We start from the raw sequence: 20285 nt of genomic DNA, 5'->3' as shown, positions 1-20285 counted from the left end.
TATTTTTACTAGCGTAGCTGGGTCCCGCGTTGGAAAGTCGCAAGGGGAGAAAGGGGGGGGGTGATGTCTGGGTTTTGTGCTGAGGGGGGAAATCCTGGCCCCTCCCTGCTGTTTTGGTTGCTAAGGATTTGACACGCCCTACATTGCCCAGCTGACGATGAGAACTAGAAAACTGAACCTTTGCAACAAAACCACAATCTTTTGCGAGGAGATATAGGAAGGTGTGCCTTTGTGTGTGTAGTTTAAAGGCCTCTGGTCTGCTAAGATGATTTGCATTCTGGAAAATAAAAGTTTCATGCAAGATGATCGACTCCCCCTTTGGGCAGATAGAGGGCTTCCCCCCTCAGCTGTGTGAATAATAATAATAATTTTATTTATATCCCGCTCCTCCCGGTTCAGAAAACCAGACTCAGGGCAGCTAACAACAAATTTAAAACACTTAATTGATGCAACAAAAAAACAGCACAAAATACCGTATAAAACTTGAATAACAATAAATTCAGAATTCAAAAATCAATCTAGGGGGGAAATCCAGCCAATAAACATTAGACGATCACCAGGGCTAGCTGGCTGAATTAGTCCTGTTTGGGCCAGCGAGGAGACCAGGGGAGAATTAGCTGTGGGATCCCAGAGCGGGTAATCTTCATAAAAGGGGAGGGAAGGAAGGGGAATAAAAGATCAGGCTAAGTTCAGATTGAAAGCCAAGCGGAATAGCTCTGTCTTACAGGCCCTGCAGAAGTGAATTTGTCCCCCTGGCATTATGTCATTAACTGTGAGTCACTTGCCCAGGATGAGAAGGGGGTGGAGACAAGGAAGGAACTGGCAATAGTATTTTTTTGCGGGGTGTGTGTGTGTGTGAGTTGTGAAGTCCAAATTCCCTGTCCATATCATCCATGTTTAGTTCCTGCTTTATTTTTTTTATTTTACAACGTTTTTGCAAGCCATGGTTTCCCTGCTCTTTTCCAGGAAACGAGAGCTGGGATGTCAGTGCTGAAATGGGGAGTCTGTCTGCATTACGGGGGGGAAATGGGGTGATACAGTCTAGGGAGCTTTGATTTTGACTTTGTGGGTGCTTGTCAATGTAAAGATAAAAGGTAAAGGGACCCCTGACCATTAGGTCCAGTCGCGGACGACTCTGGGGTTGCGGCGCTCATCTCGCTTTATTGGCCGAGGGAGCCGGCGTACAGCTTCCGGGTCATGTGACCAGCAGGACTAAGCCACTTCTTGCGAACCAGAGCAGCGCATGGAAACGCCGTTTACCTTCCCGCCGGAGCGGTACCTATTTACCTACTTGCACTTTGACGTGCTTTTGAACTGCTAGGTGGGCAGGAGCAGGGACTGAGCAACGGGGGCTCACCCCGTCATTGCGGGGATTCGAACCGCTGACCTTCTGATCGGCAAGTCCTAGGCTCTGTGGTTTAACCCACAGCGCCACCCGCATCCCTTCGCTTGTCAACATAGTCAATGCCAAGTTGCAAAAAAATAATAATAGGGACAACCCCCCCCCCCAAAAAAAAATAAAGTCCAAAACAAGGGTTCAGTGCAGTTGCATTCGTGGCTGGCATGCTGAATAATAAAATCAGGATGAGAATCAAGCTTTGAATCCCTTCCCCCCTCTCCCTGGGGCTATTTATAGGGACCTCAGTTAGGGAGGGGAAATGACAACCCCCCCTGCCCTATATTTTAGACCCTATGTCTTCCTTTCCCACACCCTCTGATGCTTCACAGGTGAAAAACGTAAAGCTACGGTAATTTGTAACCTCTGCAAAACAGCACAGGGCTGGGAGGGGAAAGGAGAAAGTGCCTCTGAGAATGTACAGAGTGCTTTCCTGCAGAGATTGACCCCCCTCCACCGCCTGGATTTGTGGGTGGGAGTTTACAGGTCAGATATCTCATGGGCGTAGCCAGGGTTTATTTTAGCGGCGGGGGGGAGAAGTGAGTTATTTGCGACGCAATTGGTCAGTTAAGTATTTTTATTTATTTATATGATTTTTTTTGGGGGGGCAGCCCCTGGCTATGCCCATGGGTAATCTGTGTGCCCCGGGAATCTGCTGGCTTCACTGGGGGGATCAGGGGGAGTGTGTCCCAGTGGTCAGAGCAGAAAATCCTTGGTTTGCTCCCTGCCACTTCCAGATTAAAATGATCAGTTGGGGAGACCTTCAGAGCTGCTGCGAGCCAGAGCAGGCTATCCTGGCTACAAGGGGTATATTATTAAGCCTTCAGCAGTCTCTGCGCCCCGGGTTCGGGTTCTGTGCGGGCCGTGAGACATAATTGCCAATGAAGGAAATAAAAGTTAATGTGCACAGCAATTTCCGGCCAAAATGACACCGTGCCCCTTGTAAACATGCGTAGGAATGCTTTTTCCAGAAGGAGTCTTGGGCGGGAACGGTGTGTTAATGTGGATCTACCTCCCGAAACTGCCCTGAGTGAAAAGCAGGATAAAGGTAAAGGGACCCCTGACCATTAGGTCCAGTTGTGGCCGACTCTGGGGTTGCGGCGCTCATCTCACTTTATTGGCCGAGGGAGCCGGTGTACAGCTTCTGGGTCATGTGGTCAGCAGAACTAAGCCACTTCTGGCGAACCAGAGCAGCGCACGGAAACGCCATTTACCTTCCCGCTGGAGTGGTACCTATTTATCTACTTGCACTTTGACGTGCTTTCAAACTGCTAGGTTGGCAGGAGCAGGGACCGAGCGACGGGAGCTCACTCCATCGCGGGGATTTGAACTGCCAACCTTCTGATCGGCAAGCCCTAGGCTCTGTGGTTTAACCCACCGTGCCACCCATGTCCCGAAAAGCAGGATAGGACAGAGAAAATAGGGGATGGCGAAGAGGGTTAAGTCTGAGGCGGCGGACAGGGTCAAGCTCTCCCTCTCCCTTGCAGCTTCTCTGCTTCAAACTCTCGCTTTGAAATTAGAGCCGTACTGTAAATGTTGGCAGATAATACGTGCTTTCAGCTTGCCATCGTTGATTTTCAGAGATCTGGAAGGGGGAGAGTTGGGGGGGGGAAATCTAAAAGTCATCCTCAATATCGTCTCCAAAAGGCAGCGTGGCTTTGGAAAATGCGGGGAACCTGGAGCCCTTGGTTTTAGGCAAATAAGATTTTGTGAATCTATAGAATCAGCAAGACTTACAGCAGTGGGAAGAGGCCAAAAACTGAAAACTGGTTTTAGGAGATTTTATCTGCACTGTTGTAGACGGCCCCTTACGCAAGAAACCTGGATGGGTCTCTGTCCGCAAGGAGGTTGCAGTTGGAGGACAGTGGTCAAATTTTGTCCCGCAAGTCAGTGACAGTTGAGAATGAGATTCCCCCCCCCCTTTTCTAAAGGGGTGTGGATATAAGGAACTTTCTTAAAATGCAATAGGAGCGTGTGTGTGTGTGTGTGTGTGTGTGTGTGTGTGTGTGTGTGTGTGTTTGTTTGCAAGGCCTTCAGTCCCCTCGCAAAGGTGGAAGGCCGCTTGAAACATCTGCGGCTTTTCCTTGCGAGTAATCCAGGTTTAGGATTGGATTTCTCCAAGGACTGGCCTTGGAACCTCACGGGGGGAGATCGCTTTCCACTCTCCGCTCCCCGCGAATCTCAGTTTCCGACCCTTGAAATCTTCGCTTTCCCACAAATACCTTTCCCGTCCCGTCCAAGGTCTTGGCGCCCGGCCTTTTAGACCATCTCCTCCGTGGAACCGCTTCTGAATCACGAGGCGGTCCAGCTCGCCTATCGTTCCGCGGCGAGCAAACTGGCCGCTCGTCTTCCACTTCCTGGCGAGCCGACGTCCTTTTTCGCGAGGGGAGAGTCTGCGCCTCTCCGCAACAGCGTCTCTCGCCAAAAACCACGCGCCTTTTGATGTTGAATGTACAACTGGTTTTAAACTGATCATGGCTTTGCTGACCAAATGTCCGATTGGCGGAGGCAAGTGGGGTATCTCTCGTTATTTTGCTAATTCAGAAGTGGCTGCTTTCTGTCCTGTGGACAAAAAAAAAAGTCTTACCTGTTCATCCGAACCCATCCTGTGTAATAAAACATGGCAGAACCAAAGTCCTCCTTTTCCGTCCACCGGCGTTGTTCTTCTGTCCTTCACCTCTTCCAAATTCACTTTTATTGAATTTATGAAGTGTATGTGATGGTGGGGAGATGGGAGCGGGGTCTTCCTTTGTTGGGGGGGGGCGTGTGTCAAATTTCTGGACTGCGCCAATCCAGATTTGCAAGAGAATTGGCTGCCTATACGATTTGGGTTTGCACCACTTTGCTTCTCCGGCGAAACAACGGTTTTATTCGATCACCGTGTTTTTTGCTCTATAAGATGCACCAGACCACAAGACACACCTAGTTTTTGGAGGAGGGAAACAAGAAGAAATATATTCTGAATCTCAGAAGCCAGAACAGCAAGAGGGATCGCTGGGCAGTGAAAGCAGCAATCCCTCTTGCTGTTCTGGCTTCTGGGATAGCTGCGCAGCCTGCATTCGCTCCATAAGACGCACAAACATTTCCCCGTAGTTTTTAGGAGGGGAAAAGTGAATCTTAAAGAGCAAAAAATACAGTATTTCTGGAATTTGAATGCCGCTTGTTCCCCCGAGGTGGGGGCTCTTCGACACTGAATTTTGTCCTCACAACAACCCTGTCAGGGCTGAGAGAGATGGTGGCAGCCCCCCCCCACAAAAAACCCCAAAAAAATCCCTTTCAGTGACTGAGTGGGGATTTGAACTCTGATTTCCCAGGCGCTGGTCCAGCACACTAGCCATTATATATGGGCTCTCATTTCATGGGGAGATCTGGGTGGTATATAAAAGACCCCCGCCCGGCCGCCCTATGACCACTGAGAAGCTTACCCAGCTTCTGAGAAAAAGGGCACTGTTGTAAACAAAAACCTGCCCTTTTCCCCTTAAGGGGTATCCAAGAGCCCATACAGAGTCCTTACGTGGGTTCCCTATTGGTAGGAGAAAATAACAGAGGCCAACCAGAGAATATTGAGAAGCAAAGCAGCTAGTAAGCCTGATCTTTATTGATCTGTTGCAACAGGGTCCTCACTCCCCACACGCAGGAGGGAGGAGGAACCCCGAACAAAAGTGTGCCTGCCCTTATATAGACATTTTAAATTCCCTCCCTGGAGTCCAAGACCACCCCCAGATACACCATACCTACATCACAGAAAGGGCGGTCTACAGCAGAAATCTGAGTGCTTTGTTTACCTCTTGTCTGCCAGGTTACCTGTTAATGCTCACTTGACTGGATTGCCTGGGGAGCCTGGCCAGTCTTTTGTAGTGATAAATACTTAGTTCCTGGGCCAGGTCACAGGCTCACACCCTATTCATATCTTAAATGTGCCCTTGAGACAGGATTTGTGAAGGAAAAGACAATGGGAGGCTTTTCCATTTTCCTTTGACCTTGCATGCAGTGGCGTAGCGTGGGGGGTGCAGGGGGGGCCGGCCGCACCGGGCGCAACATCTGGGGGTTAGGGTTAGGGATAGGGTTAGGGGGCGCAAATCCACGGGTTAGGGGGCGCAAATTACTTGCCTTGCCCTGGGTGCTGACAACCCACGCTACGCCACTGCTTGCATGGAAAACATTTGGTCAGTTTGGGAATCAAAAATGGTTCCAGGTGGGTCTTCCTGTGCTGATCTATGTATGTGCTTGGTTGGTACACTTACGAACATTTAACATTTATCTAAGACCTCAAAATTTCTATCACGATATTCTGTCTACACCTTTTCCACCATGAGGCCTAGAAATTGGATGGCGATCTTTTAAACGACAGGGTTCTCAGGAATTCTGCATCTGGTAAATACTTCCTGCTAGCATAAAGGGAGCTTGCAGGATCAGACCAGCGGCCCGTCTCACAGCCGCCAACCAGATGCCTGTGAACCGCAAGATTTGAACACGAGACCGTTCCGCTCCTGCGGTTCTCAGCAGCTGGTTTTCGGAAGTGTTGCAAGAGCACAGCCATTCTGGCTAGTAGGCATCGATAGCCCTCTCCTCCTTGAATTTGCCCAATCCTTTTAAAGCCGTCCCAGCAGTCGCCGCCACCTGTGGCGGGTAGTTCCACAGTTTAAACTCCGCGCCGTGCGAAGAATTCCTTTTATCTATTCCGAACCGCCCAACCTTTGGCTTGCTTGGGCGCCCACGAATTCTAGCCGTACGAGAGAGGGAGGAAAAACTTTTCCCTGATGCTGCCCTCGGTCCGAAAGGTAAGCTGCCTGGAATCTTAAGTCAAATTTAGTTGAGTGTCCTGATTATTTCTTCTGGGGCAATTTTTTGGGGGGACAGGAGGCGGGCTGGTGTGGAGGACTCCCTGGTCCTGAATGGGGTAACTGTCCCCCGGAAGGACCAGGTGCGCAGCCTGGGAGTCATTTTGGACTCACAGCTGTCCCTGGAGGTGCAGGTCAGTTCTGTGTCCAGGGCAGCTGTCTACCAGCTCCATCTGGTATGCAGGATGAGACCCTATCTGCCCGCGGACTGTCTTGACAGAGTGGTGCATGCTCTGGTTATCTCCCACTTGGACTACTGCCATGTGCTCTCCGTGGGGCTACCTTTGAAGGTGACTTGGAAATGACAACTAATCCAGAATGTGGCTACCAGACTGGTGACTGGGAGCGGCCGCTGAGACCACATAACACCGGTCTTAAAAGACCTCCATTGGCTACCGAGCACAATTCAAAGTGTTGGTGCTGACCTTGAAAGCCCTAAACTGCCCAGTAGACCTGAAGGAGCGTCTCCACCCCGGACACTGGGTTCCAGCTCCGAGGGCCTTCTGGCGGTTCCCTCATTGCGAGAAGCGAGGCTACAGGGAACCAGGCAGAGGGCCTTCTCGGTGGTGGCGCCTGCCCTTAGGAACACCCTCCCATCAGATGTCAAAGCGATAAACAACTACCTGAAATTCATCTGAAGGCAGCCCTGTTCAGGGAAGTTTTTAATGTGTGACATTTTAGTGTATTTTTGGTTTCTGTGAAGCCGCCCAGAGTGGCTGGGGAAACCCAGCCAGATGGGCAGGATACAAATAATAAATTATTATTATTATTAGAGAAGGATGATTATTATTTTTATTTTTTTAAGGCAGCAGGAAAGTTACAGGATGGGAAAGGGAGGAAGATAGCAGCTCCTCAGTGTAGATCATTATCACAGGAACTGATTCTTTACAGATTTCCCGGCTAATTAATCACAGCATCTTTGGAAAGCGTCCCCCCCCCCAACTCCCCTTCTTTCCCTCCTCAGTTTGCAAGCTGTTCTGTCTGTAGAGCATCACTCTCTGATCTGAGGAATTCATTAACTTTCCAATCACTTTCTTGTAAACAAAACCTGCTCTCTTTCCCTTATGGCATACACAAGAATGTCAAATTATAGATCCGTGTAGCCCAGAAATCTCTGCTTTGCAGGGCAGTCCTTTCCCCTTAAATTTCTGCATCGAGCCCGGGGTTGGAGTGGATGACCACTTAAGGGCCCAGCCTGTGCCGCGAGTCCACAATTCCCTGATTTCTAATGTAAGTTGCGAGTTTTTTTGGGGGGTTGGGAGTTACCCAACATCAGTTGGCAAACGGCAAGTCCCCTCTCTTTGTTCTAGGGTGCGATCAAAGATCAGTCCTCCATTTGAAATAAGTGACGTTTTTCGTCTACCTCCGAGATGGGGACGTTCGGGCCCAAATGTGGCCCTCTGGAGTTCTCGATCCGGCCCCTGGTTGCTGCCCCGGAGGACCTTGACAGACACACACGGCTGGAGTGTTTCTGCCTGGCTAAACCAGGTGATGGGTTTCAAACCCTTAGGGAGTTAAGGACTCTCTCGCCCCCCCCCCATGTGAAGACAGGCTCCAGTGCATGGAAGGGACGAGACCAAAATTGGGTACGATGGTTAAGAAAGCCACTTTTGCACTTGCTGCAGAGTGAAGGAAGATTCTGATCCTAAACCGCCGCTGCATTGCGAGGTATATTTGGGAGAGTAAGGTAAAGGTAAAGGACCCCTGGATGGTTAAGTCCAGTCAAAGGCGACTGGGGTTGCGGCGCTCATCTCACTTTACAGGCTGAGGGAGCCGGCCGCAGACAGCTTTCTGGGTCATGTGGCCAGCATGACTAAACAGCTTCTGGTGCATGACAGAAACCAGAGTGCACGGAAATGCCGTTTACCTTCCCGCCGCAATGGTACCTATTTATCTACTTGCACTGGTGTGTTTTCGAACTGTGAGGTTGGCAGGAGCAGGGAGCTCACTCCATTGCAGGGATTTGAACCGCCGACCTTCCGATCGGCAAGCCGAAGAGGCTTTAGACCACAGCGCCCCCCCCCCACGTAAACCCCACACAAATCCAGAGTGTAGTCTCTTAAGACGGTTGGATAGCGCTTTGTACGCCTCCTTCTGGTGAAGGCCGAAGAGGCTTTAGACCACAGCGGCCCCCCCCCCCACGTAAACCCCACACAAATCCAGAGTGTAGTCTCTTAAGACGGTTGGATAGCGCTTTGTACGCCTCCTTCTGGTGACCCCTGTACCCAAACTGGTGCCAAACGTCTAGCTCCACTCTCCTTTGGACCCCCATCTTTAAGGCCAGAACCCCCTGCCCAGACTTGAGATGGCATTTCGGTGTAATGGTTTGACTTCACCCTTCGGTTGTCTCTTGAGATGGGTGGATGTCAACAATGAATATTTGTCCTTGAACTCCGAGGGCCCAGCTGGCTGGAGGAGAACGTGAATGGCAGGGTGTGCAGAAACAGGTCTACAGCGTTCTGGAAGTCCGTTCTTAAACCAAATCTGTTCTTAAACCAAGGTGTGCTTTCCCTAATGAGGCCTCCTGCCACCGGTGCCCTTCCACCGTTCGGCTTCCATTTGTAGACCAAGGTAAAGCTTGCAAACCAGAACCGAACTATTCGGTTTTGCGGAGTTTCATAAACCGAATAGTTCGTAAACAAGGCTGTTCATAAACTGAGGTAAAGGGTAAAGGGAGGTAAAGGTAAAGGGACCCCTGACCGTTAGGTCCAGTCGCGGACGACTCTGGGGTTGCAGCGCTCATCTCACTTTACTGGCCGAGGGAGCCGGCGTACAGCTTCCGGGTCATGTGGCCAGCAGGACTAAGCCGCTTCTGATGAACCAGAGCAGCGCACGGAAACCTTCCTGCCAGAGAGGTACCTATTTATCTACTTGCACTTTGATGTGCTTTTGAACTGCTAGGTTGGCAGGAACAGGGACCGAGCAACGGGAGCTCACTCAGTCGCGGGGATTCGAACTGCCGACCTTCCGATCGGCAAGTCCTAGGCTCTGTGGTTTAACCCACAGCGCCACCCACGTCCCCAGGTACTTGATTGGATTTCCTGGGGAGCCTGGCCAGTCTTTTGTAATGATAAATACTTAGTTCCTGGGCCAGGTCACAGGCTCACACCCTATTCAAACACAGACATATCCTTAAGACAGGATTTGTGAATAAAAAGGCAATGGGGAGGCTTTTCCCACTTTGACCTTGCAGAGAAAACATTTGCTCAGTTTAGGAATCAAAATGGTTCCAGGTTGGCCTTCCTGTGCTGATCTATGTACTTGCTTGGTTGGTACACTTATGAACATTACCATATATCTAAGACCATAAAATTCCTATCACAATTCTGAGAGCAGATCCTGGGAGCTAAGATTTGATTTTCTGTTTGGCGCCCCCCCCTCCCGAGGAAGCTGGAACTGAGAGGTTGCCTAGTGGTGGTGATGGGGGAGCAGAGGAGAAATAAATGGGGGGGGGGAGGATATTGTCTATAAATAGACGAGGCCTGTTGTTTCTTTGGGGATCATTAGAAAAGTCGTGTATGGGCAGAAGCTCACTAATTGCTACTAACGAGCTGAGTCTCCTCCCTGCCTGGGGTCTGACACAGTATCAGGCAGCCATTAAATTAAATAAACTGGGTTTCTTTGCTTTTTTCGGGGCCTGGGGGGAGGATGCAGGGCTGTCAAGAAGCACTTTCTCTGGTTAATTGAGAAACACAGACGCTATTTTAATTATCAGTCGGGTTTTGACAGAGGCAGAGCTGGAAGATGGCAAGGGGGACGCCGAAGCCAGCGTCCCCTGCACGGGTTGGCAGCAGCTTTATTGAGGACGGTTCTCTTTCAGAGTTTGAGAACTGTTTTTGGGGCACGAGGGCTGCATTTCTTTCTGGGCAACTTTCCAGGAGCCGCATTCTAGAAGAGGGCGGAGCCAGAGGCGAAAGTGGGAGGGGCAATGGACACAAATTTCCCGTACGTACGCTAGGCTGGTTTCTACACACAGTCCTCTTTTATCTCTGGAAGAAATCGTGATCGGAGTTCAAGGACACATTTCCCGTCCGGTGAAAGCGCTAAAGAAGAGGGTGCAAGGCAGGGCTGGTTAGGGGTGTGGCTTGTGAGAAGGGGTGTGGCTTGTGGGAAGGGGTGTGGCTCATAGCTGTCAACTTACAGATTTGAAAATAAGGGACCAGCAGCCTTGAAAATAAGGGATCAGCAGCCAAAATAAGGGATTTTCTAAGCACAGGTATGTTTGCCTTCTGAGCCCCTCCGAGCCAAAGGCAGAAAGCCCAGCCAGCAGCCAAACGAAGCCTCAAGCGCTGGTTCCCACAGCGCAGCAACCCGGCAAAGGGGATGCAGCAAGGAAAACCACCGTCACCTCTCTGCTGGGAAGTGCTGAGCAAAGGTGAGTCCCCAGGCAACGCGGCCGATTTGATCGGCACAAGGCATGCAAGCTCCACCCCCTGTCATTCTTAAGACTCCTTATTGGGTGAGCAATGCAGCCAAGCAACACAGTTGGAGCCTCCCTCCTCCCTGGCCGGCAGAGAGTGAGGGAGAGGAGCTGCTTCCTTTGAAACCCGGGAAATTTAAGGGACATCGTCAATAAGGGACAGCAGCGGGACACGGCGCTGGGATAAGGGACTTTCCAGCCAAATAAGGGACGGTTGACAGGTATGGTGTGGCTTCTGGGGGCCGGATAGAGAAGCTTGCTTGCCTTGACCGCCAGGTCAAAAAGCGAGTGCCCAGAAATGTGTGTGTGTGTTGGGGCTTTAAAACTGGCTGTCGTCTGGCCTTTTGCATTCCGATAAAAGTTGGGCATTACGGGGCATTGGACTAGATGACCTGTAGGGACCCCACCTCCGAATCCAGGAAAGCTGAAGGAGTGGGCAGCAGCGCCGTGCTTTGCTTATGGTGGCGAGAGAGGCTTCAAATCTCTTCCCTGTATGCTGTTGTAAACAAAAATTGCCCTTATGGGGTATCCAAGAGCTGATATAGAGTCCTTACGTAGGTTCCCTATTGGTAGGAGAAGATAACAGAGGCCAACCAGAGAATATTGAGAAGCAAAGCAGCTAGTAAGCCTGATCTTTATTGATCTGTTGCAACAGGGTGCTCCCATCACCTGCAGGAAAGGAGGAGGAACCCAGAACAATGGCGCGCAAGGCCTTATAAAGACTTTTGAAATTGCCACCCTGTGGATCCAGACCGGGACGCGGGTGCCACTGTGGGTTAAACCACAGAGCCTATTACTTGCATATCAGAAGGTCGGCGGTTTGAGTCTTCGCGACGGGGTGTGCTCCTGTTGCTCAGTCCCTGCTCCTGCCAACCTAGCAGTTCAAAAGCACGTCAAAGTGCAAGCAGATAAATAGGTACTGCTCCGGCAGGAAGGTAAACGGCGTTTCCGTGCGCTGCTCTGGTTCGCAAGAAGCGGCTTAATAATGACCTGGAAGCTGTATGTCGGCTCCCTGGGCCAATAAAGCGAGATGAGGGCCGCAACCCCAGAGTCGGCCACGACTGGACCTAATGGTCAGGGGTCCCTTTACCTTTGGATCAAGACCACCCCCGGAAACATCATACATACATCACAGAAGGGGTGTAACCTAAGACCCCCCCCCAGATACATCACACCTACATCACAAAAAAGGCGGTCTAAACAGAAAATTGAATGTTTTTCTCCTGTCGTTGTTTATTTCCTGTCTGGCAGGTTACTTGATTGTGGATCCTGGCCAGTCTTTTGTAATGATAAATACTTAGTTCCTGGGCCAGGTCACAGGCTCACACCCTATTCAAACACAGACATACCCTTAAGACAGGATTTGTGAAGGAAAAGACAATAGGGAGGTTTCCCACTTTAACCTTGCAGAGAAAACATTTGCTCAGTTTGGGAGTCAAAATGGATCCAGGTCGGTCTCCCTGTGCTGATCTATGTATGTGCTTGGTTGGTACGCTTATGAACATTGCCATATATCTAAGACCTCAGAATTCCTATCACAATGCACAGCCTGTGCGTAGGCGCCCACTCAGCCCAGGAATGAGTCAACAGCTGCTCATTTAGGCTCTGAGTCATGGCTGAGTGATGTCTCTGGCATCTGAGAGGGAGCAGCAAAGGCAAGCAGCTGGCAAGGCCTCTGGGCCCTCAGCTTCGGGGGTCTCCTCTGGCTGGCTCGATGGCGCACCCCTTCCCGTTTGCTTGGCTGCTCAGCTCCCAGGACCTGGCCCAGATCAGGGTTCAAATCCAGCTTCACCCATCCCCTCCAGTTGGCCGTGACGCTCTCTTTGCTGACTTCTCTCATCCCAACCTACCTCAGAGGGTTGTTTTGGGAATTACCATATTTTTCGCTCTATAAGACGCACCAGACCACAAGACGCACCTAGTTTTTGGAGGAGGAAAACAAGAAAAGAAATATTCTGAATCCCAGAAGCCAGAACAGCAAGAGAGAGCGCAGCGCAGCGAAAGCAGCAATCCCTCTTGCTGTTCTGGCTTCTGGGATAGCTGCACAGCCTGCATTCACTCCATAAGACGTACAGACATTTCCCCTTACTTTTTAGGAGGGAAAAAGTGAGTCATAGAGCAAAAAATGGGGTATATTTTTTGGGGGGGGAGGCGTGTGCCATGCGCGCGCCGCCTTGCGCTCCCATTGAGAAAAAGAGGTGATGAAACAAAATCCTTGGACCAAACAAAGTGGCTGGCAAAGGGAGTTTGTGAAAAATTGCAAAATGTGAGGGTGGGGATTCTCAGGCCAAATGTGGCCCTCTAGTTCTCCCTACCTGGCCCTCAGAATCCTCCCCCAGGCTGTTCTCCCTCTATGAGCGATTTATTTTTTTACTTTTGCTAGCTATCTTAATGCTTCTTGTTTCCCTGGTAGGGGGGAGGATGTAAAACTGTTTCCCTGCCCGCCCACCCCCCGCATGCTGCTCCCAGAAGGTTGAGCTGAAGAGATTGTGGCCCTCCAGCTGAAAATGGTTCCCTCCTCCGCCACTGTGCTTCCTTTTATGAAGACCCAATAAAACAGTAAGTTTCAAAAACACACACACATACACATGCATGAAGGAAAGGGCTGCAAGGGGTTAAAATGTGAGTTAGAAACAGGCTGCGGCAGGGAAAGGGCTCCCTCGTGTGGCATCTCTCGGAATAACTAGTTACTTTATTTTGACAAAATCTGCACATTGCTTGATAAGTAAAAGGTAAAGGGACCCCTGACCATTAGGTCCAGTCGTGGCCGATTCTGGGGTTGTGGCGCTCATCTTGCTTTATTGGCCGAGGGAGCCGGTGTACAGCTTCCGGGTCATGTGGCCATCATGACTAAGCCGTTTCTGGCGAACCAGAGCAGCGCACGGAAACGCCGTTTACCTTCCTGCCAGAGTGGTACCTATTTATCTACTTGCACTTTGACGTGCTTTTGAACTGCTAGGTTGGCAGGAGCAGGGACCGAGCAACGGGAGCTCACCCTGTCATTGCGGGGATTCGAACCGCCGACCTTCTGATCAGCAAGTCCTAGGCTCTGTGGTTTGACCCACAGCGCCACCCACGTCCCTGCTTGATAAGTAACACCTCTTTATTTTCTGTGCCCCTTCAACCAGGTTAAGCAAGGGCACATCACAGCCAGACATGATGGGCATTAGGGGGTGTGCCCTGAGGGGTTTCCTGAGGGCCCTGCAGAGAGGACTGGAGGGCCACGTTGTGAGCTGCAAGCCAGAGGATTCGCCATTCCAGGGCTAGAATATTTGGGCTGTTTTCAGAAAACAGACCGAGAGAGGCCAGAGCTGTATAAAACTCAAACCCCACCATGTTGATGGCTGCTGTTTCTTTGGCTGCCAGCCACCAGATAAGTTCTTGATTAAATGAGGCACAGGGTTTTTCTCCTGATTTTTTTTGAAATGGACATCAACTCTCAATAGGCTGTTTGAACGAGGATTTGCATAGAAGAGAAGTTATTAGTTGCCCTCAGAATAGAACCAGCAACCTTGGGGACCAGGTGTGCAGCCTGGGCATCATTCTGGACTCACAGCTGTCCATGGAGGCGCAGGTCAATTCTGTGTCCAAGGCAACTCCATCTGGTACGCAGGATGAGACCCTCCCTGCCCGCAGACTGTCTCTCCAGAGTGGTGCACGCTCTAGTTATCTCTCGCTTGGACTACTGCAATGCGTTCTATGTGGAGGTGACCTGGAAACTACACCTAATCCAGAATATGACAGCTGGACTGGTGACTGGGAGCGGCTGCTGAGGCCACATAACACTGGTCTTGAAAGACCTACATTGGCTCCCAGTACGTTTCCGAGCACAATTCAAAGTGTTGGCGCTGACCTTGAAAGCCCTAAACGGCCTCGGCCCAGTATACCTGAAGGAGCGTCTCCACCCCCATCGTTCAGTCTGGACGCTGAGGTCCAGCTCCGAGGGCCTTCTGGTGGTTCCCTCCCTGTGAGAAGTGAAGTTACAGGGAACCAGGCAGAGGGCCTTCTCGGTAGTGGCACCCGCCCTGTGGAACGCCCTCCCACCAGATGTCAAAGAGAAAAATAACTACCAAACTTTTAGAAGACATCTGAAGGCAGCCCTGTTTAGGGAAGCTTTTAATGTTTAATAGGTTATTGTATTTTAGTGTTCTGTTGGAAACCACCCAGAGTGGCCGGGCAGCCAGATGGGCGGGGTATAAATAATAAATTATTATTATTATTATTATATTATTATTCTGCACAGCTTGGGGCACGGCCCCAGATGCAGAGAACAAGTCAACGAAAGCAGGAACACACACCATTGTCTGCAAGAGGGTGCTTGGGGGTTTTGAGTGGTGGCGGTTTGGGAAAGAGCATGCTAAAATGAATACGGATGGATCCCAGCTCTCACGCCAACATTTGCAAATTGTCTCTTTTTTTAAGCTCCCCACCCCTTTTAATAGGGCAGCTACTGTTTCTCACTTTAGAATCTCCCCAAGCGCATTGGCAGAATACAGCTTGTTCATACTGGAGCGACCGAGACACACTGTCGCTTTACAGACCCAAACAGGGCAGCAAATGTGTATTGTCACAAGCTTATATTTTAAAACCCACCAGTTGGAAAGCACGCCAGTGCAAGTAGATCAGGAGCAGGCAACCTCAGGCCCGGGGGCCGGATGTGGCCCAATCGCCTTCTCAATCCGGCCCGCGAATCTGTGTTTTTACATGAGTACAGTGGTGCCTCGCAAGACGAAAAGAATCCGTTCCGCGATTCTCTTCGTCTAGCGGTTTTCTCGTCTTGCGAAGCAAGCCCATTGACAGCTTAGCGGGTTAGCGCTATTAGCGGCTTAGCGGATCAGCTTATAAGCGGCTTAGAAAAAGGGGGGGAAAGGAAAAAAAACCCGCAGGAACTCGCAAGACATTTTCGTCTTGTGAAGCAAGCCCATAGGGAAATTCGTTTTGCGAAGCGCCTCCAAAACGGAAAACCCTTTCGTCTAGCGGGTTTTCCGTCTTTCGAGGCATTCGTCTTGCGGGGCACCACTGTAGAATGTGTCCTTTGCTTTAAAATGCATCTCTGGGTTATTTGTGGGGCATAGGAATTCATTCATTTTTTTTTTCTTTCCAAAATATAGTCTGGCCCACCACATGGTCTGAAGGATGGTGGGCTGGCCCATGGCTGAAAAAGGTTGCTCACCCCTGAAGTAGATAAATAGGTACCACTGCAGTGGGAAGGTAAATGGCGTTTCCGTGCACTCTGGTTTCCGTCATGGTGTCCCATTGCGCCAGAACCGGTTTAGTCCTACTGGCCACATGACCCAGAAAGCTGTCAGTGGACAAATGCTGGCTCCCTTGGCCTCAAAGTGAGATGAGCGCCACAACCCCATACAGTGGAACCTCGGGTTAAGAACTTAATTTGTTCCGGAGGTCCGTTCTTAAACTGAAACTGTTCTTAACCTGAAGCACCACTTTAGCTAATGGGGCCTCCCACTGCCACAGCACGATTTCTGTTCTTGTCCTGAAGCAAACTTCTTAACCCAATGGACTATTTTGGGTTAGCAGAGTCTGTAACCTGAAGCGTCTGTAACCCGAGGCACCACTGTAGTCGCCTTTGACTGGACTTAACTTTCCAGGGGTCCTTTGCCTTTATATTGAAACCGAAAGTGGTAATGGGGAAACTGAAAGCATGCTGTGCCTGTCTTAGGATTCCAAATCCTGTGTGGTTTTTTTAAGGAAGCCAAGTTTCTAGTTTTCATTTCTGCTTAGTGTAAGGAGCAGGGAAATCTGTGTTATGCAAGACTTCTAGCTTGGAGTCTTGTATTTGCTTCCTCCCTAGCAGGAAGGGGCAGGGGAGCAAGTTACGCAGATCTACTTAAGAATTTTCTCCTTCAGATGCCTCCTTTACTCACAGAAGAAATTAGGTTAAGGTCTCAGGCTCCCTTCCCTCCAACCCTCAGTGACTGCACCTTAAGAAAGGGAAATCTCAGGTTTGCCCTGCCCCTTACTAGGATGTTTCTGTGCACTGGAAGAAAGGGATAGGTTATTGCCAATGAACATTTGCATGTGCCTATGTGCAGAAGGGAATGCACTCCTGCACAGGATATATGCTCCCCACAACCTGCCTTCACATATGGGCTGGAGCTGCCCAAATTCTAAATTAACAGGTGGCTTCAAAGCTTTCTACAAAAGCCATGGTTTTATATACACAGAGGGCATGCAGAGTTCATCGGGGACAGAGCTGGACGTTGTCCTATCTGGGGAATGAGGAGAGCTCGTAAAACATGCAGCTTGCATCATGCGTCTCGGAAGGGACGATGGGAAAGGGAGATAAGGTTATCGTCAAAATCTTGTGCCAGAGGGAAGGCTTTAAAGGTCACGCGGCCGATGGGTCTTTGCTCTGCTCCTGCAGGCACTCCAACTCTCTTGTTGTTCATCTTGAACGCAAACACCTCTGGTTTTGTGATCAGGGTAATGCGTCCTGGAGATTTTCCCGGTTATTGTTCTGAAGCTTCCTTTTGGGGGGAGATTCCCTTTCCCCCCAAAACCCAGGACTAAAATCCTTTGCAAGGCCCACTTGCAGTCTGCCTCTGTGGAACGGCAGCCAAATCTCTCTATTTCTCAGCGCTAGAGATCTCCACCTGTTTTGTCTGCTGCGTTTGTGAGATAGTAAACAGTTCCTCTTACGACTGGCTGCCTTCCTCTCCTGTACTTTCCTCTCTCACCCTGCTCCTCTTCTGTGGGATTTTCCTTCTGAACGATTTAAGCCTCGCGTCCGATTCCAGGGTTCTAGTCCTCATTTTAAAAGCTCCGTCTTCCTCAAGCTCCTTTAGCGTCACGCGTCTCCCCGGCTGCTACCCCAAGGCGTGCTGATTTTTCATAGGTACAGCGGACGCTAGGGTTGCGAACACGATCCGTGCGGGATGCATGTTCGCAACCCACATCTGTGCATGCCTGGGTTGCGATTCGGCGCTTCTGTGCGCATGCACGGCCACCGAAACCCGGAAGTAACCTGTTCCGGTACTTGGCGGTCCACAAACTGAAAAAACGCAAGCTGAAGCGCTTGTAACCCGAGGTATGGCTGTACTTTCCTTTGCCCTAGCTAGGAACCTTCTGCTCCTCTCTACACTATTGTCCCCCCTCCCTTTTCTCTCTCCCTCCATCCTCATCACCCACTCAGGATAAACCCTCACCTGGTGTGTCCTTTGGCGACAAATTCCATTCTAAGGTCAGGGAGGCAAGGTCCATGCTGCTTTACCCCTTTCATCTGCCTTGCATTCAGGCACAGTTCCTGGAATTTCACCACCCCCCACCTCAGAAAGGCTGGGAGAGAGGACCCCCGCCCCGAAAATCAGAGCAGGCAACAGAGCCAGACAGGCCAATGGGCAGCCTCAGCCTACGTAAGGTTAACAGGTTTTTTTCAATGAACCCGGAGACATTTTTCAACTTCGGTGGATTTTGTATGGGAACTGATTTGTAAATCCGGGGACTGTCCCCGGGAAACGGGGACGCCTAGGGCAGCTTCCAATTTAAATCGGCTCCTTTCCCCCAGCACCATGAAGACTAGGCTCTTACCGTGTTTTTATGGGAAGGTGAGTCACAGAAATGCGCAACTCCACAGAGGGGTGGCAGGGGGTGAAGAGACCAAAAAGGGGGGGGGTGTGGGCGGGAAAAGTAAATCTGCTTTATTTGGAGGAAAGTCAGCTTGTTCTTAAAAGAGGTGAGCTGTTTCCAGCAAGTGGAAGAGGATGGGTGACAGGACAGTGTGAATCTCTTCTCAGACGCTGCAGGGTTGCAGACTTAGGTCGTGGCTGGGTGGGGGCTGCAGACCTTGCAAATAGCCCTCCCCTAAGTCCCACAAGCAACAGCTTAAGAGGACAGAAAGGGAGAAACTTCTAAGCAGTGACATGCCCTCAGCTCCCACCCCAAGCTTTGACACAGAACACGAGAGATTGGTTCACCCCCATGAACTCCCCCCCTTTTTTTTAAAAAAAGAAGCAGTCATGGCACACAGTATTTGTTTCTGTTTTTTTTTTTGTATTTTTGTAGTGTTGAAACGGGTCACTGCAGAGAAAGCTACAAGGGCCCAAAAAGGGGGCCCAAAGAAAAAGGATGTGGTGTTTAGAGAAGCCACGGTGCTGGAAAAAAGCGAGGATCGTTGTGGCAGTGGTACCCATTGCTGGTGGCCGTGTGGGGCAGGGTAGGGAAGCTATAGGAGACCACGCGTGGTTTCAGCAGTTGCACGTTTCTTGGGAGGCTTCCCTATGGGTCTTAGAAAAGGCAGTGGGGCTCAAGCTGGCTATTTTCTGACCTAACAGAAGCCGCTGCGGTGGAAAAGGAGACAAAACCTTTTGCCTTTTTGCATTCTCCGGCCAAACCAGCAGCTGGTCGTCTGGTGTCCTCCCCAAAGCTGAGGGTCATTTTAGGAAGGGGGAGAAGGGGAGAGATGCCCTGCTCTACTGTATCGTGAAGCGTGGCTTTGATCGGCTTCCCGTGTGGTTTGCTGCCAGGGAAATAAGTCTCCAACTTGGGGCTGCGGGGAAGGCAGACAGATCTCAGCTCACCCTTCAAATTCCCCTTCCCAAAAAACGCCTCCTGTCCTGTCCCCCTCAATGCCCGAGGCTCAAATTGTGAGGACTACATTAAAGAAATAAAAATTAAAAAGGGATGTGCTAATGTATAGGTAAAAAAAAAAAAAAAAAAAAAAGACTGGGTTTTTTTCCTTAAAAAAAAGAGAGAAGAGGAAGATTTTACTCTACGATTTTGTTTCTCTTAAAACGTGTAGTGAATTGATCTTTGCGAGGGGACGCTATGATATTCTTGGTGCTATGGCATGGGACGATTGGAAGGAAACACCCTAAGCGCTCAGCTCAGCTGACATGTCACCTGAAAGAGAGAAAGAAGACGTAGAATTAGGGTAAGTTCACCACTGTGTATGACTCTTCAGCATGCTACAGGCATAGGTTAATACTGTTTTAAGAAAATTTTCATTTACTGTATTTTTTGCTCTTTAAGAGTTTTTAGAGGGGGAAAGCAAGAAAAAAAATATTCTGTGCAGAGCATGTAAGCGGCTCTCGTTTTTTCTTGCTTTAAAGCAAGCAAAGTGAGAGCCACTTACATGGCTTCTCTCCTGCTTTTGTGCAGCTCTCACTTTGCTTGCTTTACAGCGAGGCGGGAGCAGGGATGGGCAAGCAAAGTGAGAGCTGCACAAAGCGGAAAGAAGCCATGTAAGTGGCTCTCGCTTTGCTTGCTCCCGTCTGTCCCTCCTCCCGCTTCGCTGGGAAGCCAGCAAGAGTGAGAGCTGTGCAGCAGCTCTTGCTTTGCTGGCTTCACAGCAAGTGACGGACAGGAGCCATGGCTCCGGCTGTGGAGGCATCCCTCAGCTTGCGACTGCAGCAGTAGCCGAGGGATCCCTCTGCCGCCCAGTGCATTCGCTCCACAAGGCACACAGACATTTCCCCTTACTTTTTAGGAGGAAAAAAGGGCGTCTTATGGAGCGAAAAACCGGTATTTCATGAAATTTGTATGCCGCTTGATTGTAAAAGCAAACTCAAAGCAGTGAAAAAGAATAAAATTATGAGTTTCACCACAAACCTGGTGGTGGCAGCAGCGGCGGAGGAAGAACAAGCAGCCAGAAAGGGCTGCTTTCGGGCTG

General features: G+C 50.2%; 2 protein-coding genes across 2 annotated transcripts in view; both read right to left on the bottom strand.

Annotated features, from left to right (window-relative positions):
* The window catches only part of MADCAM1 (mucosal vascular addressin cell adhesion molecule 1), a 179274-nt gene that overhangs the window by 65150 nt on the left and 93839 nt on the right, over nt 1-20285 (bottom strand). The gene's annotated exons all lie outside the window — the stretch shown is intronic.
* The window catches only part of BSG (basigin (Ok blood group)), a 41949-nt gene continuing 40310 nt past the window's right edge, over nt 18647-20285 (bottom strand). Inside the window, exon 9 of the mRNA XM_079961089.1 lies at nt 18647-19516. The gene's annotated coding sequence lies outside the window, so the exon portion shown is untranslated. The remainder of the gene's footprint in view (nt 19517-20285) is intronic.

The sequence above is a fragment of the Podarcis cretensis genome (genome assembly GCF_951804945.1).
Source record: "Podarcis cretensis genome assembly, chromosome: 18".
NCBI classification, from domain to species: Eukaryota; Metazoa; Chordata; class Lepidosauria; order Squamata; family Lacertidae; genus Podarcis; species Podarcis cretensis.
The sequence above is the reverse complement of the archived record's forward strand: the minus strand, read 5'-3'. Positions and strand labels throughout refer to the sequence as shown.